Here is a 25859-nt window from a genome sequence, read left to right as displayed (position 1 = left end):
TTTATTATTTTAAAAAAATCTCAACTTTTGTCTCATACATGTTACATCTTAAAATCGACATTTTCTATATAAAAAAATGTAAAAATTTAAATTTGTAACAATTGTAAACGTTATGTCAACTTCGAAATTTTTATATTTATTTAATTTTGAAAACTTTTCAATGGTGGTATTTTTGTAATGAATTTTCCATCTTTTAGCAGATCGATGCATACAACATTTTTGTGTGATAGAGCGAAAAACAATATTAATTTATTTAATAAGTTTAAAAAAATAAGTTAGTGACCTTCTTTTATCTCGTATGGTGAAATCGATTTTGCAAAAACAATTATTTTGGCATGTACCACTAGCTTGCAGTAGTCCTCTTTGCGTACTTTAACAGTAAAAACTCGTAAGAGAGTAAGAATGGATTTTACTCTCTTTGCTAGAAGAAATGTACTCGAACGCCCTCCAGTTCAAATGTACCATGAACTAATTAAAATAATAAACATATTTATATATTTTACTAAATATTTAATTGACATTGTGAAATATATTGCAGATATGATTTGCGTATGACTAAAAAACATCAGGTATTTAAGTGATATATCTTACATCTTTTTACAAGAACAAAATCTATAGCAAAAGCTACCAAGTTTTCTATTTCTCAACATGCCAAATTTGATCTCTCTCTATCTGGCTCTCTTGCTGGTTTTTGGAGTAAACGATTGTGATAACGGTTACAGTTAACATTTCTGTTCAATAACACCCGTCGATTCTCCTTCAATCGTTACAGTGTTTACTGGAAGAACAAAAACTCTAGCAAAAGCTAGCTTCAATTTCTCACTTGCCCAATTTGGTCTCTCTCTCTCTGTCTCTCTTGCTGGTTTTTGGTTACGGTTACAGTTAAAATTACTGTTCAATAACACCCGTTGATTCTCCTTCAATCATTACAGTGTTTAGCTAGCACGTTTTCTATTTCTCAACATGCCAAATTTGGTCTCTCTCTGTCTCTCTTGCTTGTTTTTGGAGTAAACGATTGTGATAACGGTTACAGTTAACATTTCTGTTCATTAACACCCGTTGCAAGTTTTCTATTTCTCAACATACCAAATTTGGTCTCTCTCTCTCTTGCTGGTTTTTGGAGTAAACCAAAGACCTTATAATACATAGATGATCCACTATTCTCTTTAAAAAAAATGTGTCAGTTCCAAAAATTAATTTTCTGACATTTCGTTTTGATTTTTTCGTAAAGAGTCAGTCCCAAACATTAATTTTCGTGCATTTGCTTTTGTGTTGTTCGTAAAGAGCAATGCTGCTCAAAATTAAAATTCGTATTTTCGCGGTTTTGGTCACAATTTTTTGTTCAAATATGAACTTTTAATATATTAATTTATTTATAAATCCTCTGGTGCATCATAAACGGTCTAATTTTGTGTAAAATTGGCAAACTACAAAAAGGAAAACGAAAGAGATTGTGAGCGTGCTCTTATTTTTCTCGTTTATTCTTAATCTTCGGAACTGTCAAACATAGTTTGACACCCATGGCTCATCTATGTATTATAAGGTCTATGGAGTAAACGATTGTGATTTATGTTCAATAACAACCGTTGATTCTCCTTCAATCATTACAGTGTTGCCAATTACAAAAGCAAAATCGGTTACGATATTGTACAAAGACTCACCTAAATGAGGGCGCTCTAAAAGAATTAATAAACGCGAATATTTCGGTAGTTATCGCACAGCGAAAACGCTTTGGTCTACTTTTCCTACTACTACGTTTAAATTATGCTCAAAATCTAGCCGTTTCGAGTTTTTAAATCACTTTTCCATACAAAAGTGAAATTTAAGAAAAACTAATACAGTTTATTGTACATGGTGTTTTAGTTTAAAAAAAATAATTTGAAAAACGAAGCACTGAAGTTAAAAGTCGATTGATCGACATGTCGATTAGTTTAGTATTAGATCATGCAAGCCGAGTAGTCTAAATAATGAAAAGTTAATTTCAATGTAATTTTAAAAAATCCTGAAATCAATCTTGTAACATATACAATCAGTTGGTAGCATGTTGTTTTTACCCCCATCCATTATGGTGCAATTTATGCTTAAGTCTAAACTTGTCAAACGGTGGAGCGTACCAAGCGGGTTACAAATTTTGGGAGCCTGTATCAGAAAGCTGATCATTATGAGATTTATTGCAGTTCTCAACTATTTTTCTGAAATTGTCAACAAATTCATTAAATTTCGGAGAAATTATTAGAAATGAAGACTGCCATGAGACCGGTCCCAAGATTTTTAGAAATTATTCACCATTACACGAAATTTCCATAGAAGTGCGGCTAATAACATTTGTGAAAAAAACATAAAATCTCTGAGTAATCATTGTGATATAAAATCCATGAACAAAATTCTAAAACCGACCTATATTTATTAAACTTATTAGTAAAATGTATTAAAGTAAACTGTATCTCTTTCTATTTCTTCATAAGACAACAACCAAAGCAATCATACTATTACTAACAAAAAAAAAGTTAAGTCAAATTTCCACCCTCGCATTTATTACTTCTCTTAAGATTGATTAATAATTGTACTCTTAATTGATTTCTTGAATATTTCTAGGTCGATTTCTACAATCATATTTTTTTTTATTGTAAAAGTCTATTTCTTTCACATCTTGATAATAAAAAGAATTATTCATAATAGGAAAATAATATAATAACAAATTTATGAGAAGTTTTTAAGTATTGACGTCAGTTTCACTGTTTTTTCATCAATTTTTCAATCGTTGAAGATTTCAAATATCTTGATAACATTAAACCAATGAAGAGAATATACAAATAATTTGTTATAATTTATTGAAACTCTTTTGTTATTTAAACAGATCGTTTGTCAATTTCTTGCCAAGCACGTTTATTCATTATCCAATCATCTAACCAACAATGGTCAAGATGAATGATTCAGTTGAATGGCCAGCCAATGAATAAAACAAAGTACCTACGTACAGTGTGAAAATGAAATGGGCATAATATGGGGTGATGAGTATATAAATAGATATATCATGAAATTCATGATAAATTATTTTTTTTCAAATTTTTTTCTGTTGCATAAAGACGGAAACGGAAGCTGGAACACATTTAACCAAAAGAGATATCACATTGTATTCACATTAGAAGAATTTATTGAGTTTTTCCAATAAAATCTAAAATTGTTGCCGATGTAACAGTTTTGATAATCATTGTATTCAAATGGGTGATTAGAAAAAAATTTATCGGCTCACTCATTATGCTGCACTCCTTAAGGTAAAATCTTGGAAGCATACAAAAAATTTTAATTTTTGCTCTATTTTGAATATCGACAAAATTATTGAAATCGGTAGCCACAGAAAAAATCTTTCGTCTATTGTTAGTCGATGTGATTGTGTTTTCCACATAATGTCGTCTAACGTTGCCATTACATTATGTGACTAATCAACTAATCAAACCCATTGCCAGAAATGTCAAATATGGTAACACAAAAAATTATATGATTCTCGAATTTCATCATAAATTCATAATTTTTTCTAAGCTTTCTTTTCGCTATCAATATTAATAAAAATCTGCCAACAAGTGAACCAGAAAAAAATCCCTCGAAAGATATCTTATCTTGAATTCTAGTGATTGACTGACATGGGACAAGTTTGTGCGTGTAATTTAATGGCATAACAAGCAAACATAACGCGAATGAATATATATTTCGATAATAAAAATGTTTAATCTTGTGATGATGAAAATAAAAACAGAACAAGGGTAACAAAAACCCCTACACACAATGTTCATATTTCGAGGAAAATATTTAAATTTCTAAGCCTTACATAATGCATTTACATGCCGATAAGACAGTTGTAACTTGGGGTTTGGAAGATAATCCTATGCACTTCTAGAAAAAAAATTGAATGTTTGCTGAAAAGTAAATGAACCCTAGTCCTGACCGAACTGTCGCTAAATCCCTTCTACAAATATGTCGGTAAGTCAGTTTTGTTATATATTTCAAGCATTGCGTAAACAATCTATAAAAACTCAAAAAAAAAAATTGTGTTCACGTGCATTGCTATAGATAGACTATTAAAGCCCGGTATCCACCTCTAGCGGAATTTCGTTTGCATTGCATGTGCATGGAGCAAAATGAAAATAATCGATAATAAGGTCTCACGGATTATATCGTTAGCAAATATATACTGCATTTCTTATGGGTAGCGGAAATTTCGGCTGGAGAAGAATACCGGCCGCTCTGGGAATAGCTGCGTTCGAGAATCCGATAATTTTTGATAATTATCACAAATTTTTACTGGAAGTCGTTCGTTCACACCAAAAAGCCAGCAATAGAGAGGCGGAGAGAGACTATACATATTTGAGTTATCAGATAGAGAAGTTTTTGCTACAGATTTTTTCCCCAGTAAAATCTTGCAAACCATAGCATATGTTGCCAGCTGGTTGTTGATAACAAACAAAGAGCCAGTACCATGTACATGTTCCGCAACTACAATTGGAAGTTAAAAAATCAGGATTCTTTTTTTGTTTTTGAAATTTTGAATATGCAAATAGTTACTGAATGCCGTAACAATTTTAAGCAAAGAGAATAAAATACATTCTTACTCTCTTGCTAGTTTTTACTACATATTTTTTACTGGAAGAGTACGCAATTATTTTATGTCGGTAATACAGGCTTACCGTGCTGGTGATAAGCTCTATATAGCCCTTGAGAATATTTCTCCAATAAGGAATTCATGTCAAATTGGTATTAGCGTTATACAAAGGAAATTTGCGGTAAAAGAACATACCGGCCGTTAATACACTATATAAACATGTAAACAGTCGATAACGGTATATCACAAAATCTTTGTAGTGATGCATATCGAGATTAGCATACATTTCGAGAGAGTCAAATAGGGCTTTATCATAAAATCAGTAAGTAGAAAACCTTGAGTTGAGTAAATTCTATAAAAAGCCACCTGATAATACCATGATTGTCTTTTGATTCTACTGGAAACAATGTACATGTGTTAGTGCTAATTTTGTGGAAAGTTGCATATTACATACCAGGCAAGTAGTTAGTTTATACATTCTCTTTGGGCATTAATATTAGCTGTGCGTTTGTTTTTTTCTTTTCGTTGCTATTTATGTTTTCATTTTTTTCTTATACCACATAAAGGTACCTACATACAAACATTTGCCCCCTAAAACATGATGGCGATGTAAAGTGTACTTGTATTCCAACAACAAAACATGATTGTTGTTGTTGGTATTATGTTTTGCTCAATGGTTAACATTTTCCTCTTTCAGCCGATGTAAAATTGCTGTTGTTGGTGTTGTTGTATGCACAGACCTAAAAACTAACAACATATCTCATAACAACAACATTGCTTTGAAAGTATTTGCTTGAATTATTAAAGGTATTCTCATTATGAACACCTTATACAAAATTTGATGAGCTTGGTAAAAAGCCAAAAACAAAAAATTCATTTTAATGGTAAACTTTTTTTTTTTTATTTAATTTTTATATGGAACAAAAAACAAACAAATGCTTATATACGCAAACAAAATGCATTACAGTATGGAGAACATTGTAGCCCCCGAGAGAAAAAAGAAGAGTTAAATATGTCAACTTCAATGTAATGTGTTTCTCACAAAGACCATAGAAAAAAAGAAGACATGAATTGGGCTTTGATAGTGTTAGTGCTAAGAACCAGAGATTAGCCCCATACTTGTAGGAAAAGCGCTTCGAACTTACTGGTTTGATACAGACAATTTTTATTTTGCTATTTTCTCAAAAGTTCCTGCCAATTTCTGTGTCGTTTGCACTAAATTATTAATTAAATGTTTCATGAAGTGTTTTCGTTCTTTTAAAAGTTAAAAAAATTGCTAAAATAAGAGAATTAGGTTTTGTTACGAATGCAAAATGAAAAGAGAAACCGAAAAAAAGTTGCAACTTCTCATCGAACATGTATGGGGCTAATCTCTGGTTCTTGAGAAAAAAGAATAACAGCATGCCCAATTCATGTCTTCTTCTTTAATTGTCTTTGGTTTCTCACATTAAATATCAACAAAACTTGTCTATTTACACATACACACTCACATACACTAACAGAGTAATTTGTCGTTTCATTCAAGAGCCCATAGAAAAACGCATATTGAATGAAGTACATTATGAATGAAGTAAAAAAAAGAGTGGAGAGTACACATTGAGCAACAATGAATATGAATTGAGAATGCTTTGTTTAGAGGGCCGTTTAATTGTACGTAACTTAGGTTTTTTTGATTATGATGATTAATACACGTGTGGCGGAGGTATGGTTGGTACTCACATAAATTCCAACACATTTTTTAATGACATAGCCTACAAAAAAAAAACAATAACAAATGAAATTGGTTTATTATCAAAACGAGAAAACACAACACAGACAAGGGCCTTTCGCCGCTTAATTTCATGTCCATGGATTTGGTTTTTCTATATTGAAGTAAGATTGTTGCTAGGCCAACCAGCGTATTAACCAGGCGGCATTAAGCCATCATATAGCATGTTGCCGTGTTGCATCAATTTAACTGAGTATGTGTGCCGCCGCCTGTGTGTATAATTTGTTGCAACAAACAACAACAACATCGGTGATAATATTAAAATAACAACAACATTACCCCATCTGCTGCTGCTGTTGATTACACAAGTGTATTAATACCAAGAAATGTTTAACCAGAGATTCGTGTTATTTTTTTTTTTTTTGTTTTCGCCTTTTCAGAGGGCACATTTTTTGTGGTTCAGTAATTTTTGTGAATTGTGGAGCAGAATTTTTCTTCAATGTGTGTGTGTGTGTGTGTGTAAAAGAGTGCACGAGATGTGCCCTTTATAATTTGTGGTAATTTTTTTGGTATTTTATGTTTTAGCTTTCATTTTTTATGATTTCTTATTTCATACATATTATTTTTGTTTTTAGATTGATCAAAATTATAATAACTGACAATGTGGTTCAATATTAGTCATTAAATATCACTAATTTCCGTATACAAAAATTGACTTTTTCGACCATTCGCTTTAGATTTAGAAAAAAATGAGTCATAAAGTCCAAAGCGTTTAGTCAACTTCATATATATTAAACTCAAATAATGGTATTCTTAAAAAAATTAGAACAAAAAAAAAACGTTTCTTCTATTTTTTAAAATTTTAGAAGATTGTAATTCACTAGAATATCTCTTTCGTCGCCTACACCTTTGGATCTTTTTAATTTCATTCGAATAAATTGTTTTCTAAAAAAATCCATTGTAAATTTTATTAAAAAATCTAAATTTTATAAAAAATCAAAATTTTATAAAAATCTAATTTTGATTTCATATTAATTTACCTTGGGTTTTCTTCTCATTCACAAACTCATGAATCTATGATTCGATCACTTATAATTTCTAGTTCGCACAAAGTATGATCTCAATAGTCTTTTTTTGGGAATTGTATTGTAAATAGTGGTATTCGTAAAAATCAAAACAAAAACGTTTATTTTTTTAAATATTAGATGATTGTAATTCACTACGGTATCTCTATTGTCGCCTACACCTATAGATCTTTTTAATTTCTTTCAAATAAAAGCCACTTAAAATTGTATTAAAAAATCTAAATTGTATAATAAAAAATCTACATTTTATAAAAAATCTAAATTTTATAAAAATCTAATTTTGATTTCATATTAATTTTCTTGGGATTTTTTTCTCGTTCACAAACTTATGAATCTATGATTCGATCTCTTATAATTTCTAGTTCACACAAAGTGTAATCACAATAGTTTTTTCCCAACAAATTTTTCTTTGGGAATTGGATTGTCAATGGTGGTATTCTTAAAAAATCAAAACAAAAAAAAAACGTTTCTTTTATTTTTCAAAATATTAGAAGATTGAATGTATGGATGAACATAAAGTTTATGTATGCGGAACTAATTTGATAATCTATACTGATTGGATTTTCACAAACAAAACACAAAAAAGAGAACAAAACCAAACACAAAACTATGAATTTCTAAGGCGGTTCCCTTAAAAACTCACAAAAAGCGACAGCTGCTGCAACGGCCATATATTCCCATTCCAAACATCAATGGAAATGCCTTTGGAACACACAAAAGAGAGTGTTGTATGTAAGTAATTTCTTCAGAAATTCGGAAACAAATAAAAAAAAAAATAAACTCCATAAAAGAAGAACTACTTTAAAATAGAGGAATGTTAGAAACAAAACAAAAGCAAAGAAACCAACAACAACAAAAACAAATACTACCCGCCTTACTCCTTCTCCTCCTACTTCTCATCATACTGTGAGATTTTGTGAAACACCAAACCAACAAAAACAAAAAACAGAATTACAACTGAATTTGATTTCGAGGGGATCTGTGAATAGAGTCACAGCCACACAACAACAACAAAACAACAATAATTAAACGTGAGCTAGACTTAAGAGTTTGCTGAGAAAAGAAATAAGAAAAACAATAACAACAAAAACAACATGATTTCAAGTAGAAGAAAGAATATAACAATACCAACGAGTAATGTTATGAGGTCTCCTATATATGAGAGTGTATTGGTGAATGCATGAGTATGGCCATAAAAAACCCAAGATCCGTAAATTTTTATTTTTTGAAAACCGGAAAACCCCACTAATAGCATGTCTCCCTTTTTGCTCCCAAGCCATATGGATATACTTCAATGAGCCTTTTTTGTTTTTTGGTTGAAGAGGCTGACAGATGTCAGCCTCGTTTAATGGCAAGCTAAAGACTCTCTTATTCTTCTTGTTCTCCTCTAGCATACACTACTTGATATACAGCAAGTAGTAGTAGAGAAGAACAGCACTTGTTATTTGATAGTCTGACAAAAAAAAAAACAGAAATAAAGGACACGCGTTATTTTTGTGACCTATCAACCAATGCGTATTTCCTTTTTCTTAAGGAGTTTTTTTTTGTTTTCATTGAGAAAAATAATATTCCTCATTTCCTTATGTATTTTATAAACCTGACCATTGAAGAGTCAACAACAGAGCTATGTTAGCATATGTCTCAATTAAGTAGCCATTCGCTTATTACGCACACTAACCAATTCACAACATATTGCTGTGTGGACGAGAACGAGAGAAACATGCCGATTTGATTATATTTTAAATGATTACTGCTGCTGTTCTAAGTTGTTTGATTAAAAAGGAAATTGTCAACCAAGAGGAAATTAAATAGTGGATTATTCAAGTTCTAGTTGGTTTTCATTCATAATAAATTTAGCCGTCTGACGCCATTCCAATGGCAAATTTGCTAATGGCAAATCTGCACATGAGTAATGTGATGTGATTGTTGCTCATGGAGCGGTGATTAGACATCAATTACTGTATAGTCGTAACGAAGACAAATAGAAATTTTCTTTAGATCTAAAGATGCTGTGAAAATTACATTCAAATCAGTTATACACTTTATCCAGAGATGCCATCATTTACAATTAAAAAGAAATGATGCCAATTTAAATCAAAGTGGAATTTGCCAGCTTTGTCATTTTTTTTTTTGTTTTTACTGGAAAAGGCCAATTATCTATAAACCTAGAGAGATAAAAAGAGAATTTTGAGTTTAGACTCTCTAAGGAAAAGTAAAGGCAATATAAATGCAATACAAAATTATGGGGTTCTAAAAGACGGTTGCCTTTTATATTTTGGAATTAAATAACAATAAAAATATTAATTATCGAAAATAGCTTTATTGTTCTTTTTTTATACATATATTCCTCATTAAGATCTCTACACTTTTAAATGCGTGTGAACAAATTGTCGAAGCACTTTTGCCACTCTGGTAGAGCTATCTCTTTAGGTGTTGAAAAACGTTCTTCTCTCCTTTTATTTTTGACGTGCGGGAATAAAAAGAAGTCATTCGTTTCCAAGTTAGGACTATATATCACAATGGACTGAATAGTCTAAGTGAGCCTAATACATTGGGCTGCCACCTAACCTAACCTAGGACTATACGGCGTATGACCCATCAAGTCGATATTTTAAGAGCTCAAAATGCAGTTGTTTGAGCCTATGTGGGGAGCTCACATAGTCGTGGTCGTTGGTTTCCCTGATTTTCCCTGAGTGTAGTTAATTTTGATGGATGTCTCATCTGGAAACACCCATACAGTCGACCGCTATTTACTTTCCGGCTCAATAGATTGTTCTGCGTTGTTCTAGTAATACGGTTGCGACATGTCCAGTTTTTCCCATAAAACAGGGGATCATTTGCTGGAAAGTGCTTCGTACGCGAGTAACTTTTGTTGGATTTGGTTTATCTTGAAACACTGCTGTTTACTTTCCCCCTCATATGCGCAAATCCAACACTCATTACTAGTCACGATGTCATAGACGTGTACCGAAGCACCGCGATCGTATTTCGAAGCAGTTCTTTCAACAAATATTATCTTATTTTAATATTGGAAATCGACTTTAGACTATGATCAGGTAAAAGTAAAAATTTAGGTTGACTTTGGCTCCCATAGGCTGAGCACCCCATGGTGATACCAAATATAGTGGTGAACTTCTATAGAAATACTTGCAGCCCAATATTTTAGGTGAAGTCCTCTCTTAATGGTGAATGTTGTTTGATTCTATGTTTAGGTCAAAATAACAAGGGAACTATTTTTTATATCCAAGTCCTAACGGCGTTTCACGGATAAATTTTATTTCTATAGAAAATGTTGTCCAAATATTTCTATAGAAAATGTTGTCCCAATATTTCTATAGAAAATTTTGTCAAAATTTTATTTCTATAGAAAATTTTGTCAAAATTTTATTTCTATAGAAAATTTTATTTTTTGTAGAAAATTTTGTCAAACTATTATTTCTATAGAAAAATTTTCTCAAAATTTTATTTCTATAGACAATTTTGTCAAACTATTATTTCTATAGAAAATTTTCTCAAAATTTTATTTATATAGAAAATTTTCTCAACATTTTATTTATATAGACAATTTTCTCAAAATTTTATTTCTATAAAAAATTTTGTCAAAATGTTATTTCTAAAGAAAATTTTATCAAAATTTTATTTCTATAGAAAATTTTGTCAAAATTTAATTTTTTTGTAGAAAATTTTGTCAAACTATTATTACTATAGAAAATTTTCACAAAATGTTATTGTCAAAATTTTATTTCTATACAAAATTTTGTCAAAATTGTATTTCTATAGAAAATTTTGTCAAAATTTTATTTCTATAGAAAATTTTGCTAAAATTTTATTTCTAAAGAAAATTTTGCCAAAATTTTTATTCTTATAGAAAATTTTGCCAAAATTTTTATTCCTATAGACAATTTTGTCAAAATTTTATTTCTATAGAAAGTTTTGTCCCAATTTTATTTCTATAGAAAATTTGGTCAACATTTGTTTCTATAGAAAATTTTGCCAAAATTTTATTTCTATAGAAAATTTTATCAACATTTATTCTTAGAGAAAATGTTGTCGAAATGTTATCTTATGAAAAATTTTGTCAAAATTTTATTCCTACAGAAAATTTATGATGTACCTCTTAGGTGGAAAGGACATCTACCAATATATCAAGAATTCTACCAATCTACCAAACTGGAAAAAATCTAAATTAGGGTCGGCTAAGTTATAAAGTTGGCTATTAAAAATTTTATTTCCAAGAATGGAAAAAATAATCCTTTTTCCGTATTAAAAAAAACACTCCATTGGCAATACTACTACTACAGCACTTCTATAGAAGCCATAGAGAACCAACGATGAAAAATAACGTGCCACATAAAAAACGAAGACAATTGGTTGGTGTAATTATTCAATTGTCTTTGATTAAATGTGCAAATGTTCCTATTGCGAGCTTAGATTTTTTTAATAATTTGCCATCTAATCACCATAATCAGCAAAGGAAAAGCAAAAAATTCTACTTAGTAGCGATGTCACAGTCATCGCCTATATTATTATAATCATAATAATCATCATCTATAGTCCTAAGTAGCCAGCCTCTGGTCACTTTGGTATTAGTTAAGTTTGGGTTGATGGCGGCAGCATTCAGGCCATGTAAATATGTGGGCATGTCTCTGCTGTGTGTTGTATTAGTGTTTGGTTAAAACGGAAATTGCAATTTATAAACGATTTACACAATGTTATATGTCCGTGTGCACATGTCTGTCGGCCATCGTCATTCCTTGGTTATTGTATTCGCGCATTTATTTCTACATATATTCACAGTTTTGTGCCATTGGGCCGCATAATGCCGTGCACACACATGTGCTATGCCATATGGAAAATTTATGCACTTAATTATTTATTCAAATTATCTACAACAAACCATACACTACTAAATAGCATAAAAGAATAACAAACTATAATGAAACAATAATTATAGGATAAATATATATTACACCACAAAGAGGGGCACTGAAAAAGAAAATACTTATGTTAAGGTCCAAAACATGTTAGCTAGCTAATTATCAATAGGTCGAATTTTAAATTTTGTTGACTTCTTGCCAAAATCTTATTTTTATAGAAAGAAAATATTGTTAAAATTTTTTTCTTTAGAAAATTTTGCCAAAATTGTATTTCTATAGAAAATTTTGTTAAAATTTTATTTTTAGAGAAAATTTGGTCAAAATTTTATTTCTATAGAAAATTTAGTCAAAATTTTAGTTCTATAGAAAATTTAGTCAAAATTTTATTTCTATAGAAAATTTAGACAAAATTCTATTTCTAGAAAAAATTTTGTTAAAATTTTATTCCTATAGAAAAATTAGTCAAAATTTTATTTTTAGAGAAAACTTGGTCAAAATTTTATTTCTAGAGAATTTTTTTTTAATTTAATTTCTATAGAAAATTTTGTTAAAATTTTATTTCCATAGAAAATTTAGTCAAAACTTTATTTCTAGAGAAAATTTGGTCAAAATTTTATTTCTAGAAAAAATTTTTAAAATTTAATTTCTATAGAAAATTTTGTTAAAATTTTATTTCTATAGAAAATTTAGTCAAAATTTTATTTCTAGAGAAAGTTTGGTCAAAATTTTATTTCTATAGAAAATTTAGTCAAAATTTTATTTCTATAGAAAATTTAGACAAAATTCTATTTCTAGAGAAAATTTTGTTAAAATTTTATTTCTATAGAAAATTTCGTAAAAATTTTTTTCTATCGCAAATTTGGTCAAAGTTGTGTTTCTATACAAAATTTTGTCAAAATTTTATTTTTATAGAAAATTTTGTAAAAAATTTTATTTCTAGAGAATATTTTATCAACATTTTATTTCTATTGAAAATTTTGTCAAGATTTTATTTTTGTAGAAAATTTTGTCCAAATTTTATTTCTATAGAAAATTTTGTCAAAATTCTATTTCCAAAAAAATTTTGTTAAAATTTTATTTGTATAAAAAATTTTGTTAAAATTTTATTTCTATAGAAAATTTTGTCAAAATTTTATTTCTATAGAAAATTTTGTAAAAAAAATTGTTCTATCGCAAAGTTGGTCAAGGTTTTGTTTCTATAGAAAATTTGGTCAACATTTTATTTCTATAGAACATTTTGTCAACATTTTACTTCTATAGAAAATTTGGTAAATTTTTTTTTCTGTCGCAAATTTTGTAAAATTTTTGTTTCTATAAAAAGTTTTTTTCAAAATTTAATTTCTATAGAAAATTTTGTAAACTTTTTATTTCTATGGAAATTTTTGTCAAAATTTTATTTCTATAGAAAATTTTGTAAAAATTTTTTTCTATCGCAAATTTGGTCAAAGTTTTGTTTCTAGAGAAAATTTTATCAAAATTTTATTTCTATAGAAAATTTTATCAAAATTTTATTTCTATAGAAAATTTGGTCAGTTTGTTTCGTCATTTCGTCAACATTTTATTTCTATAGAAAAATTTGTCAACATTTTACTTCTATAGAAAATTTGGTCAACATTTTTTTTCTATCGCAAATTTGGTCAAAATTTTGTCAAAATTTAATTTCTATAGAAAATTTTGGCAAAATTTAAAAAAACGCGTTCCAAAAGTAAAATGAAGTTACTACCCAAAACGTATAAAATTTGGTTGTTTGTTATATTCCAGTTTTATTTTTTAGGATCCTACTTTATTTAGGTTTTGGGCCTTATTTTCAAGGGGCATAATCAAAGCTCCTGTATTGGCGGTACGAAAATGGGCTCCGGGAAAATGAGACCCAAAACTCAAAGAAATATAAATGATTCATAAAAATCGATGCTAAAATAAAATTAGGGCTCAATTTCACAACTGATTAAAAACACAATATGTAAATGAACCATAACTGATGGAAATAAAATGAAAATCCCAAAATCCAGGAAGCGAAAATAGACCCCACTGGAAAACAAAATACAATCCCAAAAAGGAAATTGGGGTCCATTTTCATTTGATATATTGGCGTTTATTTTCATAATTCATAAGGGTCTCAAAAATAAAATGAAGTTACTCCCCCCAAAAAAAACATAAAAATATGGTGTTGTTGTTTTTTATATAATTTGTTGGGGCCCTAATTCATTTGGGGTTCATGAGGTCCATATTCATAGCGCCTCCTTGCTTAAGTCAAAGTGCGATTTTTTCCATATTTTAAAATAGTTGACTTTTTGACCCTCATTATTATTCGTGTTCCACTATGTTCATTTACCAATAAAATTTAATTTTACAAAAAAACTTATCCCTGCCCAGTGCATTATAACCAGAAATGTCGATCTAGATTTGTGCATTTGAAAATTGCAACAAACATTGATACCCATTCAATATGCTGATATTTGAGTTTTGTTTACAAGTTCAAATTTATCTTTGGTATTCCCAAAAAAAAGTAAAATAAAAATATATGCAAATTTTTTCCTCAAATAGACTTTCATATGGACGATGGTGGTCGTTGTTTTCTTGTTTTTTTATTTTATCTGATCATTAATAGAGAAGAACTAAAACATCACGTTTGTTTTAAAAATGCAAAAGGCGTCTTGCCCAAATTACCCACGGCAACACGTAAATTAATAAACAAAAACAAGCCCAAACACAACAATTCATACATTTTCGTGTGGTGAGGGAATACAACATGATCATGACAACGACGACGCTACTACGAGCTACGTATATAGCCAACAAATTGGAAATTAAATAGAAGAATCAAAGAAAATGTAAAAGCGGAAAAAAAGCATATGGTTGAAGATTTTCTTTTGAAAAAAAAAAAAATTCCGTCCCTCAGGTTATATACCGGCCTTTCTGATTTTTTTTATTTCGTTGGGTTCCATCCACAATCATGTCCCTCTGTAGTAGAACTATCATTCAAATTTCCATCAATTTAACATTGACATAAAATTATGCCCGAAGGTGGTTTCAATTTGTCTCTCTACCGGTTGATAGACCACTGTGATCCCCGCCCCCGCCATCACCCATCAAGTTAGCTATAATTAGTCATTGGGCTATTTTGTCTTTGCCGACAGCCACACATTGTATATGAGGAGCAGACAGTCGAGCTATTTAAGAAAATTATTAGATTTTTGTTCATGGCTTTTTTCTTATTTTATATTCTGGGGTGTCTAGAAAGAAAGTGGTAAAGGGTATAGTATAGGGAGAGGGAGATGAGGTGTATAGGTGCTAATACTGAATTTCTTTTTAATGTTATCATAAAAATAAAATAAAACCAACAATAAATCTTGGAGGCAACCAAAAAAAAAAAAAAATATTAACAATAAAGTGATTTGGAAACAAATTTCCCTTCATCACTTTTCTGCTTGGCGCTGACACATTGATAAAGCCAACCAAGATCATCGAATGCAAAATAGCAGCCATATGAGACAATTCAAAAAACAAAACCGAACTTTTTTTCTTACCAAGAAAAAAATGGTAAATCGAGAGGAAACCGGAACCCCCAAACACATTGAGCACATGCCGCCAGCGCGAATCAAATCTTTGGGTTATCGTAACCAAAAGGCGGGAAACTGGGTATACGCCACCATAGTTGATAGTTTTGTGGTGGGGTAGGTAGGTATAACACAAAACCAAGCAATATAGAGTCAATCATTTTTTTATGAATGAATTGAATTGGAATTGATCTTGACACCAACATTGGCTAAACTTGATGGGTACCCCCATTACATAGCTACTACAAGTACTCAATATTACCTTTTGAGGTCTTTTTTGATTACTTGAACACAGAAATGCAAAAAATTAGCATTGGTCATCTTTGTTTGTCGGCATGTTTTGTTTTTCTCTTGCAAAATGTATTTCAAGTTTAAATTACAAATCCATAAAATATAGTCATTCATAATCTTGCATTTTTTTCTCTCAAAACCACAACAATGTTCCCGGTTTTCAACATACATCCCTCACCATCTGTAACAAAAGCAATGTGAGTAAGAAAACCACAAGAGAAGTAAAACCAAGAAGAAAAAAAAGTTAAAAAGAAACTGACGTCATATTATATTGAGGGTGTTCGACGGTTATGAATTTCGAATGTGTCATATTTATACCGGTGAAAAAGACATGAGTATCAGCAACAAACAACAAAAAAATAAACTACCGCCGACAGTCTTACTACAGCCCAGATTCCAGTTTTGGCTAAGAAGGTAAATATATTTCGAATATGTTAATAAATTTCAAAAAAAAAACATAAGACACACACCAAGTGCTAAACTGATTACGGTAGTGATTTTTCATTACTATGGCGCAATAAAAATTTGTATTGACCAGTAATGACTAATTTCCCAGACAACAATACAACCCACTTACAAAATGTCTATTGGTTTTGGAAAAAACATAAATAAAATAAGTAACAACTATATTGGCATTTTGTAAAAATGCCAATATAGAAAAGAAATTTTGCAAAAATTTCCAATAGATAGAAAATTTTTACAAAATTTCCTATGGAAATGAAATTTTGCAAAAATTTTCTATAAAAATGACATTTTGACAAAAATTTCCTAGAGAAATAAAATTTTGACAAAAATTTCCTATAGAAATAAAATTTTGCAAAAATTTCATATAGTAAAGAAATTATGACAAAATTTCCAATAGCAAAGAACTTTTACAAAAATTTTATATAAAAATGAATTTTGCAATAATTTCCTATAGAAATGCAATTTTGACAAAAATGTCCTATAGAAACGAAAATGTTGACAAAATTTTTTATAGAAATGCAATTTTGACAAAATTTCCTTTAGAAATGCAATTTTGACAAAATTTCCTATAGAAATGAAATTTTGCAAAAACTTTTTATGGAAATTAAATTTTGAAATAATTTCCTATAAACATAAAATTTTTAAAAAACAAATCCTATAGGAATGAAATTTTGACAAGATTTCCTATAGAAAGGAAATTTGTCCAAAACTTCCTATAGAAATGAATTTTTTCCAAAATTTCCTATAGAAATGAAATATTTTGCAAAAAAATTCCTCTACAAATGAAATTTTGCTAAAATTTCCTATAAAATGAAATTTTGCAAAAATTTCTTATAAAATGGAATTTTGCACAAAATTTCCTATCGAAATTAAATTTTGCAAAAATTTCCTATAGACATGAAATTTTGCAAAAAATTCCTATCAAAATGAAGGTTTGCAAAAATTTCCTATAGAAATAAAATTTTGACATTTTCTATAGAACAAAATTTTGACAAAAATTTTCTATAGAAATTAGATTTTGTTAAACTTCTTATCGAAACGAAATTTTGCAAAAATTTCCTATAGAAATTAGATTTTGGAAAAATTTCCTGTAAAAATTAAATTTTGGAAAAATTTCCTGTAAAAATTAAATTTTGCAAAAATTTCCTGTAAAAATTAAATTTTGCAAAAATTTCCTATAGAAATAAAATTCTGACAAAATTTCCTATAAAAATTAAATTCTGACAAAAATTTTTTATGGAAATGAAATTTTGATAAAATTTCCTATAAACATAAAATTTTGAAAAAAAAAATATAAATTTTCTATAGAAATGAAATTTTGACAAAATTTCGTATATCAGATAAATTTTGTAAAAATTTCCCATAGAAATGAAATTTTGCAATAATTTCCTATAGGCATGAAATTATAGACAAAATTTCCTACAGAAATGAAATTTTGCCAAAATTTTCTATAGAAATGAAATTTTGACAAAATTTCCTACAGAAATGAAATTTTGCCAAAATTTTCTATAGAAATGACATTTTGACAAAAATTTCCTAGAGAAATAAAATTTTCACAAAATTTCCTATAAAAATTATATTTTGTCAAATTTCCAAAACAAAAGAAATTTTGCAAAAATATGGAAATGAAATTTTGCAGATGTTGCCTATAGAAATGAAATTTTGGAAAAATTTCCTGTAGATATGAAATTTTGGAAAAATTTCCTGTAGATATGAAATTTTGCAAAAATTTCCTATGCAAATGAACATTTTCAAAAATTTCTTATAGAAATGAAATTTTGACAAAATATTTTATAGAAATGAAATTTTTCAAAATTTTCTATAGAAATGAAATTTTGGAAAATTTTCTTGTAAAAATGAATTTTGCCAAAATGTTTCTATAGAAATGAAAAATTCCTATATAAATTAAATTTTTCAATAATTTAGTATAGACATGAAATTTTTCAATAATTTCCTAGTCATGAAATTTTGTCAAAATTTCCTATAAACATAAAAAAATTCTTTTAGAAATGAAATTTTAACAAAATTTTCTATAAAAAAAATCCACACAAATGAAATTTTCAAAAAATTCCTATAGAAATGAAATTTTGACAAAAATTTCCTATAGAAATGAAATGTTGCAAAAATTTTCTATAAAAATTTAATTTTGTGAAAATTTCCTATAGAAATGAAATTTTAACAAAATTTCATATAGCAAAGAAATTTTTACAAATATTCATATAGCAAAGAAATTTTTGGCAAAATTTTATATAGCAAAGACCTTTTTTACAAACTTTCCTATAGAAATGGAATTTTGCAAAAAAAAAAATAGTCTAGGATATATTGCGAATAGAGAGAGAGCCTAGTGCAGTTCTCAAAACGGACTCTTCGAATTTTGATCAAAAAATCAAAATGTCGGAATCGACTTTTGACAATCTTTAAATTTGTCTAACCGACTTTCTTATATCGGGTCAAATACGATCTAGTTTGGTATAGTACAAAAACTGCTCACCATAAACTTCTCTATGAGAAAATAATCAATACCAGGGACCCATCATCATTATAATTTCTAACCCTAAACTCAAGCTAAAATTAAAATATTATCGAACAAAGAAACGAAAACAAATACAGAAGCAAAAGGTGGATTATCCTAGGAAACCGTGGTGGTCAGTCAACAGGGCTACTTGTCATGGCATAATGTAAATCCCTAGAAAACATTTCAATAGAATGATTAGAATTTTTTTGATATATTAGTTTTGTTTTTCGGGGTTTTGTCTTGAAATCTCCCCTGAACTATGACTTGCAAAAACGACCGTTTGAGCCGCATTAAAACAAAACAGCTCAATCATGTTGAGAAACAAAGATTTCGAGATTCGGAAATTGTTAAAAGGAAAAATCACACGCAGCGTCACCCCCAGCAATTTTTGTGGGAGTAGACACTTCTAAAAACAAAACAAATGAAGTTGGGAAGTTACGTGACCAATCAAAAAAAAAAAAAAAATGAGGAAAGGAAAACATTGGAAAAAAATAAAAACGTCACAAACCCATAGGGGATGGATGGATAAACGAAAGAGAGCTGGAGACCAATGGTCTAAATACATTATCATAGCCATAGCCAACGAACCGACCAGTTGTAAGCTAAATCATTTGGAAATAGAAATTCTATGAGGGTCACTTCACAACTTGTCATTGGTTTATGAATTATTTGCAGATATAGCCACAGCAAAACTCGGAGTTGGTGACAAACATGGAGTAAAAACCAAATGTAATTACATGACAATGCCATTAACTTGGAAGTTGGGGTAACTTCAAACATGATAAATATCTAAATCCTTGAAGTGCTCACAACCTGTGTGTGTATAAGTGTGTTATAGCACCCAATAGGGCCACCAATGGTTTTTATTGTCAACTTGTATTGCTACTACTCTATTTCCTAGGAAAATTGAACTTTTAACCTCAATTTCGTGGCTCCACAATGGCAATCATCACCACCATTTTCATCTTCCAGCATACAACGACTGCTCCAAAATGTTTGCAAATTTGGCAAAGCTTTGGTTTCCTTTTGTTGTTGTTCATGTTTCCTGCTTCTTTTGCCTATATAGAGGTTGTCGCCTTTTTGAAATATGGCTTGAAACACCATGAAAATGAAGGAATTTTCTCAAACGAAAGACAGGAAAACTAAGAGGAAAAAATTGATACCAATGGGGAAAACCTTAATTGCTAAATTGCAGATATTTATTCCCATCATCCATGGCATATTCTAGAGAGAATTTTTTCCTCCAAATGGAGTCGAAAATTGTCGTCAAGTTTAATTTGTCAGAAGATCATAGAATTCACATTTTACAATATCCAGCAGAGGATCATTAAGGTTTCCATTTTTTATATATTTAAAGAACCGGGAGCTTATCATTGGATCTAAAGTTGTCCTCAAGTGTAATTTTTTCACTATTTTATTTTATTTAATAAAATAAAAATCAAGTGTATTTTCCTAAAATTTTCAAAAATCGTTCTGTGAAAACCACAGGTCTATATAATCCCAAAATTCAGTTGAAATTCGGTTCTTCCATTCGTTGATAGCCAAAGAGCGAATAAGTGTATTCGACAGTTTGACAGTTCACATGGTTACCGTGCGACCCATTAAGGAAGCCCTGGATAACAATAACAACAGCAACAACCAAAAAGGCATACACACAGTCAGTCAACCTCACCCATAAACAAGACCATGAGTTTCATAACTTTTCGTTATAGTTCACATTATACATTTGTTGTTTTCCTTCAGGGTTCCATAAATATTTGTTGTTTATATACCAAAATTTCTGTTTTCCTGGTTACAACAACAAAATGTTGTTGAAATGAATGTTCTTTTCGTTACATGCCCAGGTTGTTTTGTTTCTACTCATTTTGGTTGTTTTTTTTTTTTTTTTTTTTGAAAAAAAAAAAGAAGTACAATGCCAAATGCACTTTCTTGTTTATCTATATGGCAAAATCTTAGCAGTGGTTCTTCTTGGTTACCTTTTATGGTTGTCTGTACTGTGGTGCTAGTGGTGGTGGTCTAGTGATCTCTCCCGCCTGTCAAGTCCAGGTTTTGTTTTTAAATAAATACGGTGTTAGACCCAACCAACCATAATTTACCTGTTTACCTGTTTCTTAATATTACACTTTTGTTGTTGTTGTTATTGTTTATTGTCATTTCCATCAAGTGTGTGAATTTGTTTTTCCTTTATAGAGTGTAGCTGATGTCGTTGGATATTTTTGGCTAGTGTTTGCTAAACACCGGAAAATGCGCCAAAATTTCCATTTTAAAATACATTTCGGCTTTTCTTGGCTCATAGTGTTCATATCTTTGTGTGTGTGTGGGTGGATGTGCTTGCGAATAAATATTTTACAATTTGTAAGTGTGTGGGAAACAGGAAGTTGAGGAAAAATTGGAAAATTCTTTTCAACTGAGCTCTGTTTTGAATTGTGAGGCGATACCAAGGATTTCTTAGTTCATAGAATTTTTACGTTGTCAATGATTTCCTTTTTTGGTGTTAGACAAAAAGGCCAATTATTTAAAATCTCATAGGATATTTGCAACAAAAATTTCCCATAATTGTAATAGGAGACTTTTGTTAGAATATGGGCATTTCGCATGACCTTATTCTTAGAAAATAGAGTTTTGACAAAAACATTTTATGGAGTTTTTTTGCAAAATCTATTTTTACGCCTATTTCTCATAGAATATTAGTCGCAATTTTTGTCTCATCTTGATGAAAGTTGTGTATAATAGGGAGAAGAAGGAATTGGAATATGGAGTTCCGAAACATTGGTTTAAAAAAATTAAAGATTCAATTACCAAAACTCTATACACTTCTTTGGTATGGTACAATTTTGAATATGGATCCATAAGTTGGGTTCATAGTATACCATCCATACAAATAGGATCGAATCCGTCTAGAAGCAACGTTATGCGGGACTATTTATGACGAAAACAATGCATGGGGAAACGAAAATCTGTGGAGGCGGGAGGTGTGCTCAGAGAACAGTTTGCCCATTTCCGCGTGGAAACGAAGCAATAATTCTAATGTCCTGCGATAGTTTTATCACACACCAGGTAGTCTGAAATCCATATTTTTTCGGGGCCTGTACAATAGGCCCTCGTGACAACGATGAACTATTTTATTTATTTATTTTGATGAAGCAATAGTTCCCGTCCCATTACACCAACTTGGAATTGGGTGAATCGGAAGGTATTGGCCGGTGTAATATCAAGGTGAAATCCAGTCCATTAATCGCCTAATTATAGCTCGATCGATTTGATGATACCTAGGAAACCTCAGAAATCGCTGACTGGTCGATACGTTTCTAGACTTTCAGTGACGACGATTATCTATTAGTTGATGGAGCAATAGTCCAATAATCCATGTAATCCATGGCAACAACTTTGGTGTTTGCCGTTATCTTATCACAGTGAACGATTCAATTAATGGTCATATCTTAGAACCCCCAGAAGTCGCTGACTGGCCGATAAGACTGTCTCGATTTTCTTTAGAGCATTTCTGTGACGACGATTATCTACTAGTTGATATAGTAGTTCCTAGACCAATTCGACGAATTTGATGGTGATGCAAGTGATCGATTTTGTGACACCTTGGAAACCCCAGGAGCTACTGACAGGTCGATACGACAGTCTTCACATTTGTTGACAACGATGTTGTACTAGTTAAATAAGTAATTTCTAGCCTTATTGAATAGTATTTCGTCGTGGGAAAGCGGAAGGTGTTTGCCGGTGTGTTATCACGGCTCCATTAATAGCAACATCATGGAAACTCCAGAAGACGCTGGCCAGCCGATAAGGCAGTCTTGACTTACTTTAGAGCATTTGCGACATCGATCGCCAAATTTTATACTAGATATACCCACAAGATTGAAAAGCCCAAAAAACGCTGACCAGCCAACAAGACATTATTGACTTTCTTTAGAGCATGTTTACTGGTTGTAGTCTACTGTTTCAATGGAGCTGTTGTTCCCAGCCCAATTCACCAAATTTGGACTTGACGAAGCGGACGATATTCGCTGCTGTGTTATCAAGGTGAACGCGCGTCCATTAATCACCATAGTATTCCCCATTTTAGGGCACGTTTGCCGGTGCATTTGCTCAGTGAACATAGGCGACATCAATCGCGACTACAGTTTTCTCATCCCCAAAATTTGGTACTAGATTTGACCCACAAGATATTTTAAAATGCATACTGTCACAGCCTTTATCCTGCCATTGGCTGTCCATTGATATACGACTTTCGTCTGTGGCATCCGTTTTCAGAAATGTTGAACCGGATTTTTCAAAAACAGAAGTGTGGCTAACTTCAAATTAAGGTGAGTACTAAGTTCGAGTTTATCCGCTAAAGTGAAAACTAATCAGTAAAAAAGGCATAAAATTATACATATTTGTTGCAAATTTTATTATAACTTGATGGGGAATGACCCAAAGCAAATTTTCACAAAGTTTGTATTCCTTAAAATAGACTATTAAAGAAATGTAATTGTGAAAAAATGACGATTTTAGCGGCTAAACTCGAACTTAATACCCACCTTTAGCTAAAATTATTTATTGCAATAGTAATCGGAACACGTTAGATTTCAGATTTTGATGTTTGTGGCAGGTTTTATGTTATTCACCCAACTGTGCTCTCCATTTTCTTTCCCTCATTGCCTTACAGTTTTCTTTGCACATAATTAACATCTGAAAAGGTCCCACATTTTAAGAATTTTGCAAACAAACTCTCAGAGATTCCAATATTATAGGATCATCGGGTCATCCGTTTTAATCACTAGCAGTTGTTTAGATATTTTGACTTATAGGAATGGGCATCTTATTAGACCTGCATCCGAAATACATGATAGTTTTAGAGTTTATAAACTGTCATTTTATAACCTCATAATATCCTCAAATTCTAAGGTTCCATCCGAAGCAATCTACACTCTGAACATCTATATAATTGTCGAAACTCTTTAGAAGGAAAATATATACAATTGCATTTTTGTTGAACTGAATAATCGTCCAAGCGAGTGCAATAGCATTTGAAGTTAAATCATCGTCGTTCATTCACCACTTACCTTTTTGCGTGTCTTTTTTTCTACAACAATGTATATTGCTGGGTAATCCCACTCAGCCTAAAAATTTAATCCAATTGAAGAAGATACTGAGTTGTGCCCAGGCAACTAAATGACGTGGTAATCCAAAAAAAGTTTTTCTTTAATTGTTCTGTTACTGGGACCCTGGAACGAACACCTGCTGCCACAGCAATAACACAATGTGACCGGCTTTTGATTTTGTTGAATTTTCACTTGTTTCGAAAAGATTTGTGTGATGTTTTAATGTTTTCACTTTGTTAGTTGGCCAAAGATATTTTGTAGATCATAAAATCTCGATTTTTTTGCCCATTTACAATATTTTATTATTATATTCTTTTGGAAAAAAACATTAAATATCCAGGTAAAAATGTTTACACACTCACATACCACTCTCTTACTCTATGTTTCTATTCTATTAATGAGAGTACCCGGATAACCACTTGATAGCACGAATAACCATACATACAGCAAACATAAAATTTATGTTGTACTTGTTCTCATATCAAACACACACACATATATATAGGCTAAGCGAGAGCATGAATATTTCATTTAAGAGTATGTGTGCAAATACAACAAAACAATTTAACAATCACTTCAGTGTGTGAGTAGGGGAAAATATAAAGACGACGAAGAAGAAACAACTTACAATTTTTATATATTTTTTTTTCATTCTATTTAATTAAACACACATATTTTACTTTCGAAGATTATCTGGTAATGGTCTCCTTTTTTATAATTCTCTATATTCGCACTAACACTTGTTTTTGTTCGCACTTATAGTTAATTTTCAATATTTTTTTCTTCTTCTTTCGTAATTTTTCTTTTTTGTCGTTTATGGTAGATTTCTACACATTCTTATTTCTATATATCTTCTTTCTACCGTTTCTTTTCAGACAGGCACTTGATTCATAAAAATATAGATTGTTTATATTTTTACCACATTGTAATAGTTTATAGCAGCTAATTATTTCTTAAATAATAATATCCAGTTATTATCTTTTATAATCGTATTGTTATTTTCTGTCTTTCACAAATTTTCGCGTGCGAGCGAACGAACCGACCTCACTATGACAAATGACCAGCTATAATAATGCCCAATGTATTAAAATCCAAAGAAAAAAAAATAAAATTTGACATTAGTGTTGCCATATTTTTTATAGACAATTGCCATATTGCTCTCACAACAACCAGTTATCGATAAATGAATTCAATGCAGTTATTAGGTGAATTCACTGCGTGCTGTAATAAAAGGCTGGTACTAAAGCGGACCTTAGACGGTCGGATAAACACTACGACACTACGGTTCGCCTATTTGTTGTGTGTTCGTTCAAGTTTTACCCTCACACTGCACGAACAATTATGATAACAACATGAAGAAATAAGAAGAATCATAAACACAAACAATAGGGCTGTTTTCTTTTAGCACTGGATATGCTAAGCCGTTAAGGACTAAAATAAAACAGAGTACTCGTTTATCCAGGACATCTCCAAAAATATGCAACACTGTCATCAGCTGTTTAAAAACAATCACAGAAAAGAAGTGAAATCTTGCATTTTTAATGTATGAAATGCTTCAATTAGTAATAAATATTTACTGCTGCGATTATTTATGACACTGTATCACTTTGAATTTCATGTTTTTCGATAAAATAGTCACAATAAATTTCTATTGTGAATCGAAGA

The 25859-nt window shown here is 30.4% G+C and overlaps 1 protein-coding gene across 1 annotated transcript in view; it reads right to left on the bottom strand.

Annotated features, from left to right (window-relative positions):
* S (EGF receptor activation regulator Star) overlaps positions 1 to 25249 on the bottom strand; it is a 137719-nt gene extending 112470 nt beyond the window's left edge. The window contains exon 1 of the mRNA XM_075297406.1: positions 24156 to 25249. The gene's annotated coding sequence lies outside the window, so the exon portion shown is untranslated. The remainder of the gene's footprint in view (positions 1 to 24155) is intronic.
* Positions 25250 to 25859: the final 610 nt, after the last annotated feature.

This window comes from Haematobia irritans, chromosome 2 (genome assembly GCF_050003625.1).
Source record: "Haematobia irritans isolate KBUSLIRL chromosome 2, ASM5000362v1, whole genome shotgun sequence".
Lineage (NCBI taxonomy): Eukaryota > Metazoa > Arthropoda > Insecta > Diptera > Muscidae > Haematobia > Haematobia irritans.
The sequence above is the reverse complement of the archived record's forward strand: the minus strand, read 5'-3'. Positions and strand labels throughout refer to the sequence as shown.